The 19,512-nt window shown below is 37.4% G+C and overlaps 1 long non-coding RNA gene across 1 annotated transcript in view; it reads right to left on the bottom strand.

The window, feature by feature from the left end:
- LOC119236351 (uncharacterized) overlaps nucleotides 1-19,512 on the bottom strand; it is a 93,313-nt gene that overhangs the window by 63,169 nt on the left and 10,632 nt on the right. The window contains exons 4-6 of the long non-coding RNA XR_005123035.2: nucleotides 13,175-13,228; nucleotides 8,127-8,221; nucleotides 1,820-1,919 (exon numbers count right to left, since the gene is read on the bottom strand). This is a non-coding gene — a long non-coding RNA (uncharacterized LOC119236351). The remainder of the gene's footprint in view (nucleotides 1-1,819; nucleotides 1,920-8,126; nucleotides 8,222-13,174; nucleotides 13,229-19,512) is intronic.

Here is a 19,512-nt window from a genome sequence, read left to right as displayed (position 1 = left end):
TTTATACAAGTTGTAGCAGAGTAGATCCAGCCTTTCTGAACTGTTAATCTAGTACTTTCCAAAATCATGATCTAATTTAGACAGTTTATTTCCAAATTGCAGGCTTGAAATCTGAGATTTCACCCATAATGTCAGAAATGCCATTAGTTCAGACAGGATAGGTAGATTATGTTACAGTAATGACTTCAAAATTTCAAAAGCCCAAAACAACAAATGTTTACTGTGCTGTGTGTTGGGGTGTGTATGTGGGGGGGAGGGGAGGGCGGGGATCATTATCTTTACTCAAGTCAATACAGTCAGTACTAAATACTGCTTATCTCTGTGCCATTGAAAAGAAGCATACTGTAGCAATGATAGATGTGGCCTGAAAGTAACAAAGGTTGCTTTCATTCACAACTTAAAACTGCTGTGGTATCATTGCTAAAATTAAAAACCAAGGCCCCAATTCCTTGTCCAGCAGGCAATTTTGGAGGCTTGAATGGATAAAAGGAGTGGATGGAACTGCCTTGGGAACCTGGACATTAAGTTGATGATCCGAAAATCTTGTGATCCTCTACGGTAATTCAGATCATCAGACTGAAGACTAGTCACCTTAACTAGTAACCCTAACTGCCTGGAGTATAAATAGAGCCTTCAGACCTTCACTCTCTGTGCAGCCCACCCCACCTGTCTTGCCCTCTGACTCCCTTAGCAGTGTATTTCAATAAATCTATCTGTTCTGTTCTCCACTCTGTCTCTGGTGAATTCTTTCATCCCTGCACCTCAGGCCTACACCTGATTCTCTCAGACAAAAACTAGTAACATAGTTCCCATTCACCAACAAGGAGATCATGAATTGCAATTCTACTATGATCCTAGAAATGCAAGTTGATCAGGACTAACAGAAACTAACAGAAACTTATGTTTGTTGAGTATAATTTTCTCTAGCCTTATTTTTTTTTAAGATTTTATTTAAGCATACAAGAGCTGGGGTACAGGCGAGAGGCACAGGAGGGTGAGAAGATTCACCAGACAAAGAGTGGGAAGCAGAACAGGCAGACGGACCAAAAGCACTGCTGAGGGAAGCCTGGCTGGCTGGGAATCGAACCCGCACTGCAGAGGCTGTGGATAGCTTCACAGTGCTGCGCTCAACCCGCTAACCCTCAGGGAGACCCTAGCCTTACATTCTTTATACCAGGAAGTTCTGGCACCAACTCATTTCAGAAAAGATATAGTAGAAAGTTCAGATAAGATAAATGTGAAATTGTTTGAGGAATCATACATTTTGGTTTAAAACCAAGATATGTGGGTGAAAAGCAGCTGTCTTCAATAACAGAGTAGGTAATTGTGACTACAGGAAAAACCATGGCTAGTTGTTCCCAGATAACAGAGAAAAATAAAAGGAGTTCATGGTAGGAAAACCCAAGATTCTAGACTTAAGTTCATTACTAAGTAGCCATATGCCTTCTGTTAGTATCTATCTTACTATTGTACATAAAATGAGAACAGGGAGAGATGTGTAAGGTTCCTTGCAATTTGAAATTACTTAATTCATATAAATCAACTTATTATAACTGAACAATGGAGTAACCATTATAGTAATTAGGCCAATAGTGGTCACTGTATCAAATACACCCCAATATATCAATAGTTTAAAATAATATAATTTTGATTTTCAACCACATAACCATATTTCTGTCTAATGGCTTTTTTTCCACACTGATTCAGGGGCCCAGGATTTCTTTCACCTAGTGACTCCATCATCTGGAGGTCTTGAGAGTCTATGCTTTTAATCAAAAGGAGGAGGAGTGGAGTAGTAGCACTCATCACTGCTACTTACCTGTTGAGCAGGTGAGAACATGGTGAGAACATCTGGCCTCATCTGGATGTGAGGGGGGCTGGGAAATGCAGTCCATATTTGGAGATTCACCTATGTCATACTGTAGAAGTAGAGAATTAAATTTTTAGAGAATATCTAGTCCTCTCTGTCATATTATATTTCTTGATAGTCATGTTCCTCCTCTGAAGAATTAACCACTACTCTGCTGTTTCACCTGCTCTCAGACATAATGCTGTCATGGTACATGCATCACTTGATTCCTTTAGGTTGTAACGATTCGAAAGTACAGGGACAGGGGCCTCCCCAGTGGTGCAGCGTGTTGAGCGCAGCGCTGTGAAGCTGTCCACAGCCTCTGCAGCGCCGGTTCGATTAACGGCTGGCCAGAGAGATTCCCACATGGTGCGCAGACCTCTCCTGTCTCGCCCACTGCTCCCCTCAGCAGTGTATTTCGGTCCTTCTGCCTGTTCTGCTCCCTGCTCTGTCTCTGATGAATTATCTCACCCTCCCGTGCCTCTGGCCTGTACCCCAGTGCTTGTATAAATAAATAAATCTTAAAAAAAAAAAACAAAAAAAAAACTTAGAAATAAATAAATAAATGAATCTTAAAAAAAAATAAAGAATAGTTTCTTCTTAAAAAAAAAAGTACATAACAACTTTTTATTCAGTTTACATAGCCCTATTCCTGGAACAGAGCATTTACTCAATAATGTTTTTAACTAAATGAGTTTACTCAAAACCCTCCCCGTGTCATTTTTCTGTTTTCTTAGTTTTGTTAATTTGTGGAAGATTCTTACATTTATAGGTATTTTGTTATTGCTTATACCTGGTCAAGTTGTTGATGGTATTTTTTGAAAAATCATATATTAGTGCCTAGAAATACATGATGATTTCCAGACCTTTATTCTCCACTGGAAATCACAGCCCCTTCACAAATAGATGGAAGGAAAGGTTCTTTTTTAATAACCTGATATCATGGATAGGATCTTGAAATGTTCCTTCATTCTTGCAGTTTATGATCATAAATCTTCAGTTTTTATGTGAAAAGGACATCTCATCATAGTACTTCTAGAAAGATAACAGACTATGTAAACTTAAAAAAAAATGATGTATGTGTACCCTGATAAACATTATTTGCACTTTAGAGAAAACACCTGAGAAGACCTGTCCATAATCAACAATGGATTATTTTTCAAAAATTAACTTTTTGGTCAAATTTTATTTAGTTGAGACTAAACATTTAAATAAGTAATGATATGTTTAATGCAGAATTCACTCATTTATCCCAAAAACCCTTATTACTAACTATTTTAACTTTTTAACCTAGATTAATTAGGGGGAAAATCAAACCATTTTTTTCAAATCACCTAGAAAATTAAAAAATGCCCTGCACTGAATATGTAGCAAGGTCCACAGGGAACATTTTGAATTATAACTTATGGTTTCTGTAACATCTCGATAGAAAGAGGAGGTTCCAGGTTTCCTAACCCACCCAGGGAGGAGTGGAGATGAGCAGTGAGAAGCTAGAAAAGACTAGGTAAGGATTTGGGAGAGGAAGGAAGGAGAGGATTTGGGGGATTCCCTCCCAGAAGGTGCCTTAGATTTGTGGCCCCAGTTTGGACCAATTCTCTTTGGTTGGGCATTTACTCATGAGGGAATGGGTAACTTTGGGTGCTTTACTTGGAGACTGTATTCTTTCTTTTTCTATTCTTTCTATTGTGTACTACTTCCATGAAAGTTTGTTTCCACTGAAGGTCTTGCACACTAAGAAAATGTTTGGATTTTATACAGTGAATGGCAGAACCCACTTAGAGCCTGCAAGATTTGGGGTTCTTGGGGTTCTCTCATTCTGATCACTAACAGTTCCTTTTTTTTTTTTTTTTAAGATTTATTTATTTATCTATACAAGAGCTGGGGTGTAAACCAGAGGTGAGGAGGGTGAGGGGATTCACAAAAGACAGAATGAGGAGCAGAACAGGCAGACTGACAGGAAGTCACTGCTGAGGGGAGCAGCATGAGAGACAAGAGAGGTCTGCTGGGCCATGTGGGTCACCTTCCTGGCCTTTGGATTGAATCAGTAATTCACTGGCTGCTGATAGCTTCACAGTGTTGAGACCTAAGCCCTTGCACCACCAGGGAGGCCCCACACTAACAGTTCCTTTAAGGATAGAGTCTATACCTGTTACAGGGCAGGGAGAGGGACACCCCGGAGCCCCCAAACCTGCCATCCGCTGCACCAGCACAAAACATGGGAGACTTTAATGAGAAGGGACTTTAACTCAATTAGTAAACAATACAGAAAAGACAAAGAATATAGTTTTCAAATCAAACACCCACAGTTACCCATCCTCTCATGAGTAAAAGTCCACCCAAACAGGATTGGCCCAGAGCAAGGCCCGAAAGCCTGCCATAGGTCCAAAGCACCCTTCAGTGGGGACCCACAGAAAAGAATGAGAAACAGCCAGACAAGTATGGGAGGAAAAGAGCAAAATCAAAATCAAGACAAAAACCAACATTGTCACCTCCCCAGGAGTCTCACCCACATCTGTGTCAACCAGTCCACGACCAAAATGCAAGCACAGTTTCTTCACGTCTCTCGGCTCCATGTGCCTCCTCCAGGGCTCCTTCAGGCTCTCCATCCTGCTTCCTTCCTTCTTCCCTCTCTTCCCCAGCTTCTTTTCTTCTCTTTAGCTCCACCTTCCTTCAGGTGGGGCAGGGAACCTGGAACATCCCATTTTCCTGGGGACCACCCTGTTACATACCTACCCATTGTTTGAATTTTCAATAAATATTAATAAATTACTACTAAAGATAAATCCTCTGTTTTTTTCTAATCCCTTATCAAGACTTTTAGCCCACGATAATGTTGAACTTTACCCAAACCAAATGATGCTGGAAAGCAATGCTGTTGTTTTTTTTTTTAAAGTACCCTTTTGCATTCTATGCAATGGCACTACAGAGAACAATCTCCCCTTGTTCAGAATCATGGGTACTCCCCTTTTTCACCTAGGACAAGATCAGACTAAGTATCTCCTATTCTTTGTCTTGTTAATGATTTACTGGGCAGCTTGTCCCCACTGATCAATTAGAATAGATGGCTATTAATCAAAGTTTAGTTAAACCATCTCTTTCCCCCAGGCTCTGAACTTTGACCCGCCCTTACCTTAAGCCATAAAATTCCTCAATAGCCCCTTCTAAAATAGGCTGGCCTGGGGTAAAATACTCTCTGATTTGACTCCATTCTCACCCTTTCATCCTACTTAGCCACATTTTTTAGTTTGTAGCCTGTTTACTCCTCCCTATAAAAGAAACTTTCAGCTTTCCAGGTTTATTGCAGTATTCATTCCCCCTCCCTCTGTTACAATAGATCTTCCTCCCCACCTCCCACAGTGCAGCAGCAGGCAGTACTCCTTTTTAAAAATTTTCTTCATATTTCAAGATTTGTTCTTTTAAAATAGAATTATTTCCTATCACCACACACCCATATACAAATGTGAACTTCATCCTAGACTCCTTTTTTTCATCACTCTCATAGGGAATGGCTTTCTGATTCCCTGAAATGGGAATGTTTATTACTAATTAACATCCAAGTTGGATAGAGGTAAATATTTAGAACCCATGCCAAATAAAGGTGATTTTGCAAATGAGGAGACTAGATTTTGTCTTCGGTGTTGGGGAGCACTTTCAAGAGACTTCCTGATTTTTAAGAAGTACTCTATTACAAACTCTCTTCCCAAAAGATTGAATATTTACTGCCATCTACTGGTAAAAACGGTAAAATCATGTTAAAATAAATAGCACTGCTTTGTTAATATGTGAACATATTTGCAGAAAAGATAGTCTTCTCAATTATATAACAGAACTAGTATTAAATATTTAAGTTCTATACTCTTTACTTATTGGTCCACTATGTTTAAATATTCCTTTTGTCTCAGATTCTCTCAAAAACATTTTTAATTGCTAAACTATTTATAACTGATTCAGTTAAATAGCTGAACAAGTTTAATCACTGGATAAGTTGAACAGGATAACACAGTTCACTAAATTTTACCAATAGTATTGTTTCACTCTGTGCACTAAAAAGTGTGATCTACAGACCAACAGTACCTGTGTCATCTGGGAACTTGTGAGAAAAGCAGAATGATAGGCTTCTCCCCAGACCCACTTAAACAGAATTTGCATTTTACCAAGATCATTAGGTGATAATGTATGCAGATTTAAGTTTGAGAGGCAGTGGTACGTCTTGTATAGGTAAAAAAAAAAAAAAATACTAGTCAAAGATTATTGGAAAGTAAAAAGGGGAGGGGATCGTTCTCAAGATTGTTATAATTATCCCAAAATCATTTTTCATTTTTCAATCTTCAAATGGATTTCGTCCTGCAATTAAAAATTTTGAATCACTGTAAGATCAACTGAAGAAATCTTGAAACAAATTGTACTTCTGTTAAAGAAAGACAATTAAAGAACAATACCCTGAAGCTATATGTTAATATTACACATTTGTGCTTATTGAGATCATTATTCTGTTCAGCATCATTGATGATATTCTGCATAAGATTAATTACTGAGTCACTTGTGCCAGCAGTCTTCCAAGAAGGTCAAGCAATACTCAAGGGAAAGACAGTTGAGAGTTGAAAGTAAGGTCAATTTGGACAGTAATTCACATGCACATGCACATATATACACACACACAAGAATAATGTCCCACAAATATGAAGTTGACAGTCTACAGAAACCAAGCTTTGACATCTCCCTGATATGAAATAATTACCTCCTCTACATATGAAAATAAACCTCCTCTACATATGAAATAATTACCTATGTTAGAAGGGGTGCCATTTCTTCAAGCAATTTCACTTAGAGAACCAGATGCCTCTAAATTGAGAAAGAACACAGTTAAAACTGTATATTATCTTTTTTGAGACACACTACCGGGGGGGAAAGGAGGGAGTAGGATCAAAACAAGGGAGGTGGGAATTGTATGGGGAATATAACCAGGATGAAAATGCATACGTTGTGATGAAAATGAAAAATGATGTAAAAAATACATAAAATAAAAATTTGTAAAAACCTGTATACTATATAGAATAAAGGGCATGGTTTCAATTTTTCATAAGTTGTACTATATAATACCATTTTCTTTAAAATTTTTGATACTTTCTTCATGATCTAGCACATGGTCAGTACGGTTCTCATTTTAATTTCTAGCCCTTTCAAACCATAGCAAAAGCAAATGAGAAAAATGTCTCTGCTCTGATACTGTTCTTTCTCTTCCCATGTTGCCCAGGTCTTTGGGATTTCCTTTTGTGTAGCATCCACATGTCTGGTCCTTGATCAGTTTTCACTGGAATGAGATTTTATTTTATGTGTACCTGTTAGCAGGTAGACTGAGGGATACCCTAGGGAATCCTCCTTAACATTTATACAATAGGGCCTCCCCTGTGGCTCAGCGGTTGAGCGCTGGGTTGCGAAGCTGCCCGCAGCCTCTGCGGCACTGGTTCAATCCCCGGCTGCTCCCCGGCCACCAGAGGAGGGTCCCACATGGCACACAGACCTCTCCTGCCGCCCGCTGCTTCCCTCAGCAGTGTATTTCCGGTCCTTCTGCCTGCTCTGCTCCCCGCTCTGGCTCTGGTGAATTCTCTCACCCTCCCGCACTTCTGGCTGTACCCACTGCTTGTATAAATAAATAAAAATAAAATAAAATAAATCTTTAAAAAAAAACATTTATACAATAAATGTACTTTGCCAACCACCATATAAGGGCAAAGAATTCTCTTACGGTCAAAGAACTTTAATAGGTTAGCATGCATAGAGATAGGAGAAGAAAGGATAATAGTTTCCCAATAAAACACAGAAAGTTACCCTTGTGGATAAATGCCCAGCCAAACAGGGTTGGCCCAAAGCAGAATCAAACTTGCCACAATTCTCAGGCATCTTCTGGCAGGGAACCAGAGGAATGGGGCAGAAAAGACCAGGCAAATTTGAGATGAAAAGAGCAAAATTAAAGCACAAATCAAGGTAACAGCTGCCATTGTCAGCCTCTCCACAGTCTCTCACCCACATCTTTTCCAAGTATCTGCATATATCTTGACTCCATGCATCTTCATGTCTTCCAAGTCCCTTGTGCAAGTCCTAAGCTGACAAGCAAGCACGCCCTTCTTCACATGATTCTTCTCAACATGCCTCCTCCATGTCTCTTCTCTCCATCTTCTCACTGTTCAAATCTACATGTCCTTCAGTTGGCAGGGAACCTTGAACCTTTCCGTTTTACGGCGATTACTCTCAGTAACAATTCTTCTCTGTAACATACCTGCAATAATAACTGCAGATGTGCTCAATCTCTGGAGTCACATAAAGACCACTTGAATTGCTGAATCTTGATCAATGGTAGATTTTCATAGTACTCTGCAAAAAGGAAAAAAAAATGCTTGCACAAGATTATCAATGACTTCAAACAGTTGCACTCCTCTGTGTTATTATTAGGTTAAAATTGCCCACTGATGTGTTTCATGCTCTAATTTTATCACCATCCAAAGAAGGAATAAAATATATCATTAAGTATTAAGAAACCCATTACCATTACCCTGAGGAATGTGGCACAGTGCATTTAACTAAACTGCTATGTTAAATGTTAAGGAAGAGATTATATCACAGTTTTTGTCTTAGGTTGGACCACAATATACCCCCTCTTCTTTAAAAAAATCTTATTCTTAAAATCAAAATGGTGATGGGTCTGTTGTTTTAACCTGCTTTCTGCTGAAAAGGGTCAACAGTGCCACCCAAAGACAAGGTTTTTGTTTTAGTTCCCATGTGAGAAGTGTTTGAGTGGGTTATGTTCATACCATATAGACTGGAGACTGGGAAATTAAGCAGTGAAAAGCAGCTGCACAAAAATCACAGAAGCAATAGGAAATATCCAACAAAATAGTATGCTATGCCAAGGGTAATGGTTAATATGATTAGTAACATTTGCTGTCATGTTCTATTCCAACAGCCCCATGAACCAAGCCATGAGTTTAGAGGTGATGACATATCAGACAATGACTGAACCCATAAAAGATGTGAAATATTGGACAAATAGTCCAGGTTGCAAACATAGCATTCAGTCCCTTTATCTGGAGAATGATTCAGTCAATTAAACAGTGGCACAAGGAGTTAAGTGTCAGCACTATGAAGCAGTCTGCAGATACCACAGCACAAGTTCAATCCCTGGCCAGGGAGCTACCCACATGGCGCAGCAGACCTCTCCTGTTGTGCCTGCTACTCCCCTCAGCAGTGTATTTCAGTCAGTCTGCCTTTTCTGCTCCTCACTCTGTCTCTGGTGAATCCTCTCATCCCCCACACTTCTGGCCTGTACCCCAGCTCTTTATGTATAAATAAATAAATCTTTTTAAAAAATGATAAAAAATATTTCTATGAAAACATAGAAAAATTGAAGATTGAAGAAAACTACAAGTCCATTCACATCTCCTGAGGAAAACCAATGAAGAGTTCCAAATTGAGGGTTGAAGTAACTTTAGATGAAGTGAGGGCAAGACAATTGTTTCCCTGTTTGCAGTTTGAGGTCATCAGGTATAGGGGAATCAGCTGTAACAGTCATTTTTTAGTTACAACCATCTTAGTGATCTCTCTGAAGTTGTCTTTCCACATTCCCAATATTCATGGTTTCAGAAAAAGGCAGTTTTAGTTTTCAATCAATCAAAGTCAAAAAGATTGGGAGAAAGGGCCTCCCTGGTGGCGCAGGCAGTTGAGCGCAGCTCTGTGAGGCTATCTGCAGCCTCTGCAGTGCCGGTTTGATCCCCACCGGCTGCAGAGCAACCCACATGGCAAGCAGACCTCTCCTGTCTAGCCCACTGCTCCCCTCAGCAGTGTATTTCAGCCAGTCTGCCTGTTCTGTTCCCTGCTCTGACTCTGTGTATCCGCTCACCCTCCTGCACATCTGGCCTGTACCCCAGTTCTTGTACAATTAATAAATATATCTTAAAAAAAGAAAAGATTGGGAGAAAATTTGGAAAGGTTATTTTGATAAGTCATAACAAAATTTTAGAAAAATTCAGAATCCAGTCTAATTTACATGTAAAAGCAAAAACTTCAAAAATGATTTAAGAAGATCAGAATATGTTGTCCAAAAACAGATATTACTGAAACATATTTCCTTCTCCATTTCTACTTCAATTCTACCAAATAATAGTAGTTAAATTCATTGGTAAATTAAGTCTAGTTCTAATAAACTTGGCCAGTTTTTTTTTTTTTGTTGTTGTTGTTTTTTTTTTTTTTTGAATAAGCATAAGAACAAAATATAACCACATAATTTTAAAAATCTTCTTTGCTGGAACTTTTCATAATGAATCTCAAATTGAGCTCTTTTCTTAATGACCAGTCTCAAGGCTCAGGACCATGCCAGGGTCTAACTGTCGGATCTTACCTATATTGTTGGATAAGTTCCTCTGCTTGTGTTTCTGGATCTACCAAAGTTTGACATTTAGGGCCTCCCGGTGGCGCAGCGGTTGAGCGCTGGGTTGCGAAGCTGCCCGCAGCCTCTGCGCCACCGGTTCAATCCCTGGCTGCTCCCCGGCCACCAGAGGAGGGTCCCACATGGCGCGCAGACCTCTCCTGCCGCCCGCTGCTCCCCTCAGCAGTGTACTTCGGTCCTTCTGCCTGCTCTGCTCCCCGCTCTGGCTCTGCTGAATTCTCTCACCCTCCCACGCTTCTGACTGTACCCAGTGCTTGTATAAATTAAAAAAAAAAAAAAAAAATCGAAGGAAAAAAAAAACAAAGTTTGACCTTCCTTACTGATTTCCTAATAGACTTGGAATCTGACAGGAAGGCATACAGGCTGCCTTTTCATTAAAAGTATTGAGATCTGTGGATTCCTGAAATCAATCCTGTCTCAAATATAACATTCTGATCAAAGTCTCAGTAATACAACCATGCTTACAACAATATATCATAGAGGGGTAGATGGAATCTTATTGGATTTATTAAAAAAAATGCAAACCATGAGAAACACAAATACTTAATATTAGTTCACATTTGGGGGGTGTCAGAGAGAGAAGAAAAACAAATGTATCATTTCACAAAATGATGTAATTTACAATTGCTACAGAACATAGTTCAAGTCAAAGTTTTCTATAAAAAGCAAAACATTAAAAAATAATATTTTAAAAAGTGATTAGAAATTATATTAGTCCTTCACAATTCATTCTATGTAGCAAATTTTGATCTCTTGCTAGCAATTTTTATGTCTAGTTTTTTTCTTTAGTTCTGCAATTTTTTAACTTTGGTTCCATGACAAACCTGTATTTCTAGAGTATTTGTCAGAGTCCTGTTCCTGTGATTTATCTGAATATGAAATATTAAAATAAGTTATATGTATAAATAGCAAAAGACTTTAAAATAATAATAATGAAGATCTGATTATAAGGCAACTGACAAAGAAGTATGCTTAACTTTATAAGTATTTCAGAATAACCTTAACTGACATGGTTAATTTTTAAATGTTTCATGATGCTTGAAAATGAGCATTTTTTAGTTACTTAATGCTAAGTATATAATAACAATCAAAATTGTTGTTCATATTTTCTACATCTTTGTGATTTTTTTCTCTGCCTGACACATCATTTTATATAAGAATATTAATATCTCCCATTATGATTATGAATTTAAATTTCATTTCTTGTTTTAACAGTTTTTGTATCCTATCCTTCAAAGTTACTTTGGTAGCTGATATTTTCCTGACCAATGCTATATTGTGACCCTTAACTCTAAGTAATGCTTACTTAAAATTTTTATGATTTAATGCTACATAAAATTCACAGGCTAAAAGCATAGTTTTCAACAAGATTCCCCTCACCTCAGATGCTAGTCACAAGTTAAGGGTTTCTGAGGAAGACAACAACTTTTAAAAGCTGGCTATAATTTCCCCATGCCACCCTCCAGTTCCATTGAAAATGCTATGCTTATAATCATAGTATTACTATAGCAATAGGATATAAATTAAAGGAGAAACACAGGGTTCTAAACACAAAGCTTATATAATTCCCTCCACATCAAAGAGACAACAGGCACTGGTGAAGATGTGGTAAACTGGCAACTCTACACTGTTGTCACTGGATGAATAGATAAAAAAGATCTAGTACATATATACAATGGAATATTATTCAGTCGTGAGAAAGGAGTATTTTCTACCATTTGTGACAACATGGATGGACCTTGTATCTGGATTATTTTAACATTTTAATGGGCTTACTACCTCTAATCTTGTTCCCTTCAAACCCAGTTTATTGTTTAGACTCAGAAAGATCTTTTTGTATTACCTACTTGATTATGCACTACTTCCCTCAAAACCTTATATTAGCTTGCAACTCTTGTCAGAATAAGGTACCAAGTTCTGATAGTGCCTTTCAGAAGATAATTTAAATCAATTTCATTTCTTTAAATTCATCCTAATCTTTGTGTTCTTCAGGCCATTGCTCTTGCTTTTGTTTCTGCCTGGAATATTCTTTCCACATCATCTCGCATTACATGTGGCTAATGCAGCTGAGCACCTTAATACTTGAATAAAATTTCCCCGAATCTTGAAGGGCTAGTTTAGATGTGCCCTCGACAACCATCAAATACTGTCACAGCACTGAGAACTTAATTCTCATTACAGTATTTATTACTCCATTATAATTACCTGTGTACCCGTTTTCCCAACTAACTCTCTAAATTTCTTGATGGTCAGCATCATTTCTTACCTTATTTACTATTCTGTTTTTAAATGCCAACCAGTGTCCTCTTCTTTTCTGAATGCATGAATTAGTAAAATAACAAATTATTGAGAAAAAGATATGTGTTTGGTTGTTGCCAGCATTATTTTTTTTTCTGTGAATTGAACTGTTCCCAAACTTATTTTTAAAGAATGTTTCGCTAATTTTAATAAACTGGTTTATTGTTCTAAAGATAGAAAGAAATAACATTTTATTTTATGTAAGATAATCTCCTGTTGGACTCCATCCAGATAGGTTAGCTGTGATGTCCCCAAAGTATTTCATTGTATGGAGGCCAGACTTAAAATACATGGATGCCAAAAATACATGACTGAAACAGATGTCTCTCTCAGAGGGTAAGCCTTCTAAGTACAAAAAAATGTTTCTATATTTTGCTTCAGTACACACATATGCTTGACCCTCAAGGAAAATATGTGAGAGACAACAGGTACTTAAGTATAGACATGAAATTTTTGTTCATAAAATAGAATTACTTTAACAAACCACACACACACACACAAATGTCCTCACTAACTGGAAAGAAAATGATTTTTTTTTTTTTTAAGGAGAGATAAATAACATATTTTAAATGATGTCATTCCCTTACCTTGCCAAACTGGAGCCATGAAAGTGTACAGCTTTCCAGAACACTTTAGGTCACCTTTCAAGGATGAAAATAAAACCAAACAAAAAACTAGCACATTTTTGTGAACAAAAGCAGCACAAATATGATAATTTGGTGTATTACTGCAAATAAAGTATGCACGTTGAATGCTTCAGAGAAATGCAACATTGCTATAAGCTAATAGGCTCTTCCTTGTAACTATATTCCAGGACACCTAACAAACATGTCCAGGTGACAGGATGACATAGTTTCAAAGTGAGGCCATTAATTTGGTGACAGCACTCCATTAAACTAACCCTGCAAATCATTTTATTGGAGGAGTGAAATACTGAAGAGTGGGACCCTTGTTTACTGTCATTATTGACTAATTACAACATGATTGCTTAGAAACAAGCCAATTGTTTGCAGCTTGTAGAAAGATAACAAAGATAAAGAAACTCCCATTTGGAGCAACTCAGCTTTCTAAGGGGATACATTTCTCTTTCTGACTCTTGCAATGAATACAAAGAAAGAAATCTGTTCTGTTTTGAGTGGGATGAAAGGGAATGATTCTCAGTTAAGGTAGCATGTTTACTATAATCCATTTTTATTCTATGGATAGACTGTATGTCAATTTCAATAGAATTCTGAATAACCTATTATCTAATATTTCTTTCTCTTTTTTTAAAGATTTATTTATTTTTATACAAGGCTGGGGTACAAGTCAGAGGTGTGGGAGGGTGTGAGGATTCACCAGAGACAGAGCAGGTTGCAGAACAGGCAGACAGACCAAAATACACTGCTGAGGGGAGCAGCAGGTGAGACAGGAGAAGTCTGCTGCACCATGTGGGTATCTCCCTGGCCGGCCGGGAATCGAACTCGCACTGCAGAGGCTGCGGACAGCCTCACAGCGCTGCGCTCAACCTGCTGAGCCATGAGGGAGGCCCTAATATTTCTTCTTATACACTATTAAAGTTAAATATTTAACCCTGATAAAATTAAAATTTAGATTTTGGTTTCCAATGTAGAGATGTAACAATAATAGAAAAATATTGATTTAACTATATGAATCAAATCTCTCTTATGGCTACACTTGTCAGGTTTTTAACTTAATCTGAGTTTGCCATTAGGCAAACTCATGAGATTCATTTGGAATCATTCTCCCAAATACATAATCAATTTTGATTATCCAAGATAGCTGACTTTAGGAAATACCAGAGATAACTAAATCTACAGATTACTCCCTTGCCTGGACCTCTACTACCAAATTTCACAAAGCAACTTCATTTCAAGTTGAAATATTGACAAACAGGAGAATGATTAGAAGGCAGGTAACAAAAAGAAATAGAAACAAGGATTATGGAAAAGGTGTTAACTGCATGCTGAACTCAAAATTCCTTTAAGAGATAAAGGTAGGGCCTCCCCGGTGGCGCAGCGGTAGAGCGCTGGGTTGCGAAGCTGCCCGCGGCCTCTGCGGCGCCGGTTCAATCCCCGGCTGCTCCCCGGCCACAGGAGGAGGGTCCCATATGGCGCGCAGACCTCTCCTGCCGCCCGCTGCTCCCCTCAGCAGTGTACTTCAGTCCTTCTGCCTGTTCTGCTCCCCGCTCTGGCTCTGGTGAATCCTCTCACCCTCCCGCGCTTCTGACTGTACCCAGTGCATGTATAAACAAAACAAACAAACAAACAAATAAATAAATAAAAACATGCCTCTATTAAAAAAAAAAAAAAAAGAGAGATAAAGGTAAAAAAAGAAAAAGAGGATCATTTGAACAAAATGCAAGTTTGTCTTCTGGGTTTAAATAATAATGTAGAGTCTAACATGCTATGGGACATACACCGAATAATTGAACAAGTCTTATGGGGCAATGGAATAAAATCTTCATTTCTGTAACTATGGAAGGATATAGTAATTAGTTAAGCATTTTTTACTCATTTACAAAATATCCCTTGAGTGCTTATGGTACTATGATATGTGCAGGAATACTGGTCATAAGACAGGTACAGTAAATGCCTTTTTGAATCTAGTAGGAAAACAAATTATTAAGTACAAGACTATAATTAATTGATTGATTAATTAGTTAACACTGTGAAAAGTCTATGAAGAAATAAATGGTGCTATGAAAACACAAAATAAGGACCTGACTGAGAGTAGGAGGGGTGTATATTCTGAAGAAGCAAAGTTTAAAAGATCATGAAAGATTTATACAATTTAACCTTCACTGAGTACATGTGGTGCATAAAATGCCTACACTTTGTAAATACTTTTATGTTTGTGTATAGTACTATACTTTTTGATAATATTTGTGGTCACACAAAGAATGTAGAGTTATTCACAAATAACTATAATAGAAAGTAGAAAATGTTGCCACCATCAGAGAAGTGCTCATACATTTTAGGCATATCGATAGAGGAGAAATTTCCGCTTAATTTTCTTCATAATATTAGTTAAAGGGAATTAAAGATAGACACCAATCAGATTAGCTGAATAACAATAGCAAACGGTGTACCTCTAAATGACTTCCCAGAGCCAGGAAAGGGTAACAAAGGCTGAACGAACAGCTTCTCTCTGCACACTACAATATCCTACCCAAGAAAGAGTACTATCAGCACATCTTTCTGGACCAGATTCTATAATAACCTAAAAACAATGCCCTCAGGGATCCTCAATAGCTGGGATTTCTAGTGGACAATGAATGGGTATAGGGCTATTAATTTAGGGACATGAAGGTTAATTTACTGATTTCAAAAGTTTCCATTTTATGCCTCCTCATTCAACAGACTGAGTTAACATCACCCCTAGGACACAGGCTTTTATTTACCAAAAATGGTTGAAATCTGCCAAGTTTTTTTTTAGCCTTCATATCAGTATAAATCCTGAGGAACATGAACCCAATATATGGAAGTTACGGTACTTTAATGAATGGGCCAAGTGGTAAGTAGTATCTGTGTAAGTCAGTATTGATTAAAAAACAAATGAATCTCAAAGAACAGTTAATATTTGTTCCTTTAAGAATTCTGAATGTCGGGCCTCCCTGGTGGCACAAGGGGTTAAGATGCAACCTATGAAGCAATCCGCAGCCACTGCAGCATGAGTTCGATCCCAGCCGGGAGCAACCCACATGGTGCAGCAGACCTCTCCTGTCTCACCCGCTGCTCCCCTCAGCAGTGTATTTCAGTCAGTCTGCCTGCTCTTTTCCTCATTCTGCCTCTGGTGAATCCTCTCACCCCCCACACCTCTGACCTGTACCCTAGTTCTTGTATATATAAATAAATATATATTTTTTAAAAAAAAAATAATTCTGAATGTCTTCCTAGGTAAATGATGGGGAAGATCACCACCCCTCATATGGCAGTAACACCTCCCATTTACTGTTATAAATCTGTACAGAATGCCATAATCATCTTGCAAAGGAAGAAGTATACTTGCTCACTGTCATTCAAAAGCATTTTGTATATCATGGGCATTTTCCGTATTCTAGGTAGACAAATAAGAGAGGTCTTTGTAATGTGCTGATGACTACCTTCTGCAAGCAGTGGACCCAATATTTGAACACATAATCTTATCTTCCTTACTATTATTCCCCCACTGTTCAATGATGGTTAATCTTCAAATCTTTATTAAAATTTCACTTTTAACTTGGAGTTGCAAAGTTTAGAGATTAAGGGAAGAAAGAAGTTTGTTGAGAAGAAAAATGTTTGCTACTTTCCAAATCACATCCCTTACGGCTATAGATAATATCATCTGCTACACTGGGCTCGCATCACCTGCTATGCTGAGAAGATCTCATGGAAGCTAAGGTCTGCATGTGTCAGTTTATCTTAATTTAAAAAGGATTTTTAAAGTGGCTAAATATTAAAAGATTAAGAAGCACTTTTTAAGTACTGTTTTTACCTATCCACCTAATTCAGTGTACATTTATTGATATTTTCATGTTGTATGTTTCCTCTTTGCTGCTTCCTAGAAAGTAATTTGGTGCCTTATTTATTTTCTTGCATCTGCTACAGATGGTTCTGTCACTTAAACTGTTGAATCTGTAAAAGCTACTCACCTACATATTCAATAAGATATGTGAGGGTTACAGGTATCCTTTTGAATTAATGTTTTTGTGTCCTTTGGATAGATTCCTGAGAGTGGAATCTGGGTCATATAGTAGCTCCATTTTTAGTTGCTTGAGAAACCTCCACACAGTTTTCCACATTGGTTGGGCCAGTTTGCATTCCCAGTGTAGGGGAGTTTCTTTTACTCTACATCCTCACCAGCATTTCTTGTTGCTAGTTTTTTTGTTTTTTGTTTTTTTGTTTTTAATATGTGCCATTCTCACTGGTGTAAGGTGGTATCTCATTGTGGTTTTGATTTGCATTTCCCTGATTGTAAGTGATGTTGAACATTTTTTTCGTATAGCTGTTTGATATCACTTATAGGAGGAATACAGGGAAACCAAATAAGGGGTCAGGAAAAAAATAATAATAAATAAATAAATTAAAAGGCAACTATAAATCACAGACATTCTATAGGGGAGGAGGGGAAGGGATCAAAACAGAGAAGGGAAGAGCACAGGGGACTTTGGTGATGGTGCATGGCTGAATTGGTGGTGGGAATTTTATGGGGATATACCTAAGAGGAGAAAGCATACATTGTGCAAAAACGAACAATGATATAAAATAGAAAGAAAAAGATATGTGAGGGTTAAAATGAGTTAACTACAACTCAAGATAGATACCAGAAATGAAGAAAGCAGAATCACTGGGATATACACACATTTACTCACTTAATGAAAAAACAAAAATATGGATGTTGTAGTGCATTGTAGTAGAGACTAATCTGATTTTCAGTGACCCTAATGACTGATAGCTCTAAACAGTCCTATATTTTTGCACAACATTCAAACAAATCAGTTATTTATTCATAGAAACCTTTTCTATTCCCACATTATTATAACTGAGAAAAAAAACCTAAACCTATATGTCACTGTGCTGTTGGCATTCCATTTTAGATATACCTTTACATTTTCATTTGGAAATCATTTGGAATTCTGTGTTAAATCTTCTTTTGTTATTTGGCCAATTATGCAAACAGTTCAAGACAAATGAGATCCTTCTGAATGATCTAGTTTTGTACACAACAGAGAGAAAACAATTTATCAAAAAACCAAATCATTATCCGAAATTTACAGATCTAACTTGAACGATAAGATTTTTTTTTAACTGCATGAAAAATGTACAGCTGTGATCTTCTGAAAATGAAAATTTCCATTGATACTTTTATAGTTTAAAGTAGGACATGATCATTTGAAAAATGTTCTGGTGATAATTTCTAGCCTAGTTATTTAGCTAAGGTTAAAAGTAAAATGCAAGAATTTTATATGTTTAAATATTGCCTTTTTAAACTTGAATTGATAATTTAATCCATATTATTCACCAATTTTAATTGTTTTTATTATGTAGTCAATACATATCAAATGCAGAAAGTGTTTTCCTATTTATTTTTTTTTTTCATTTCTAGTTCGGGAAACATAGGTAGTATGAGACATAAATTGATTCAGTTGCTGCTAACAACATTCATCAATTGTCAGATATGTGCACAGTATCCTTATATCTGCTAATTTGGAAAGCTGTAAGGAGACGGATACTTTGCCTCTGCATTCAGTGTATAACCAAATGAAATTCACATATCACATATTCATGGAAACATGAGATACACTAGAGAAACCAAACAAATATTTAGAGCAATCTGCTCAAGTGTCAGAGCGCCAGTCTCTATTTCTTGATCAAAAACATTCACTGGCATTCTATTGTTAATAATATTAAGAACAAAAGAAACCAAAAAGGCCATGACAGATCCAAGCATCTATAACACTAACATGGTAGTTAAATTTTGCAGATTGTCAAATAAGAAGTGCCAAGTTCTGGAACTCCCACACGTTATTTAACTTAATCCTTATAAAGACCCTGCCTACAGGTATTCATTCCCATTTTCTACATGAGTCCACTGAGGCTTAGAGAGACTCCATATTTTGGCCATGTAATATAGATAGTAATGGGAGAGATTGGAACTGCAAACAAATTATTCAAACTCTAAAGTTCAAACTTTCCATTTCTTCAAACAGTCTCTAAAGCTTCTTTACATGGCCAGTTTAGTATTCTGATTTATTTCTCTGTTATATTCTTTATACCAGCTCTCTGTCCTTAGTCAAGTATTATTACCTCTGCTCCTTTACTTTGCACCTTTCTTCCTAAGCTGAACTGTGTGTTATCAAATAGATGATGACACCACTGCCACCACTAGATAGATACAGCAACTCCCTAACTATGCTGGCCTCTCCAGGTCCTGACTGCAGTCA

The sequence above is a fragment of the Talpa occidentalis genome, unplaced genomic scaffold (assembly GCF_014898055.3).
Source record: "Talpa occidentalis isolate TD23 unplaced genomic scaffold, MPIMG_talOcc4v2.1 talOcc4.9, whole genome shotgun sequence".
In the NCBI taxonomy this organism is placed as follows: Eukaryota; Metazoa; Chordata; class Mammalia; order Eulipotyphla; family Talpidae; genus Talpa; species Talpa occidentalis.
This window is presented reverse-complemented; position numbering and strand designations above follow the sequence as displayed.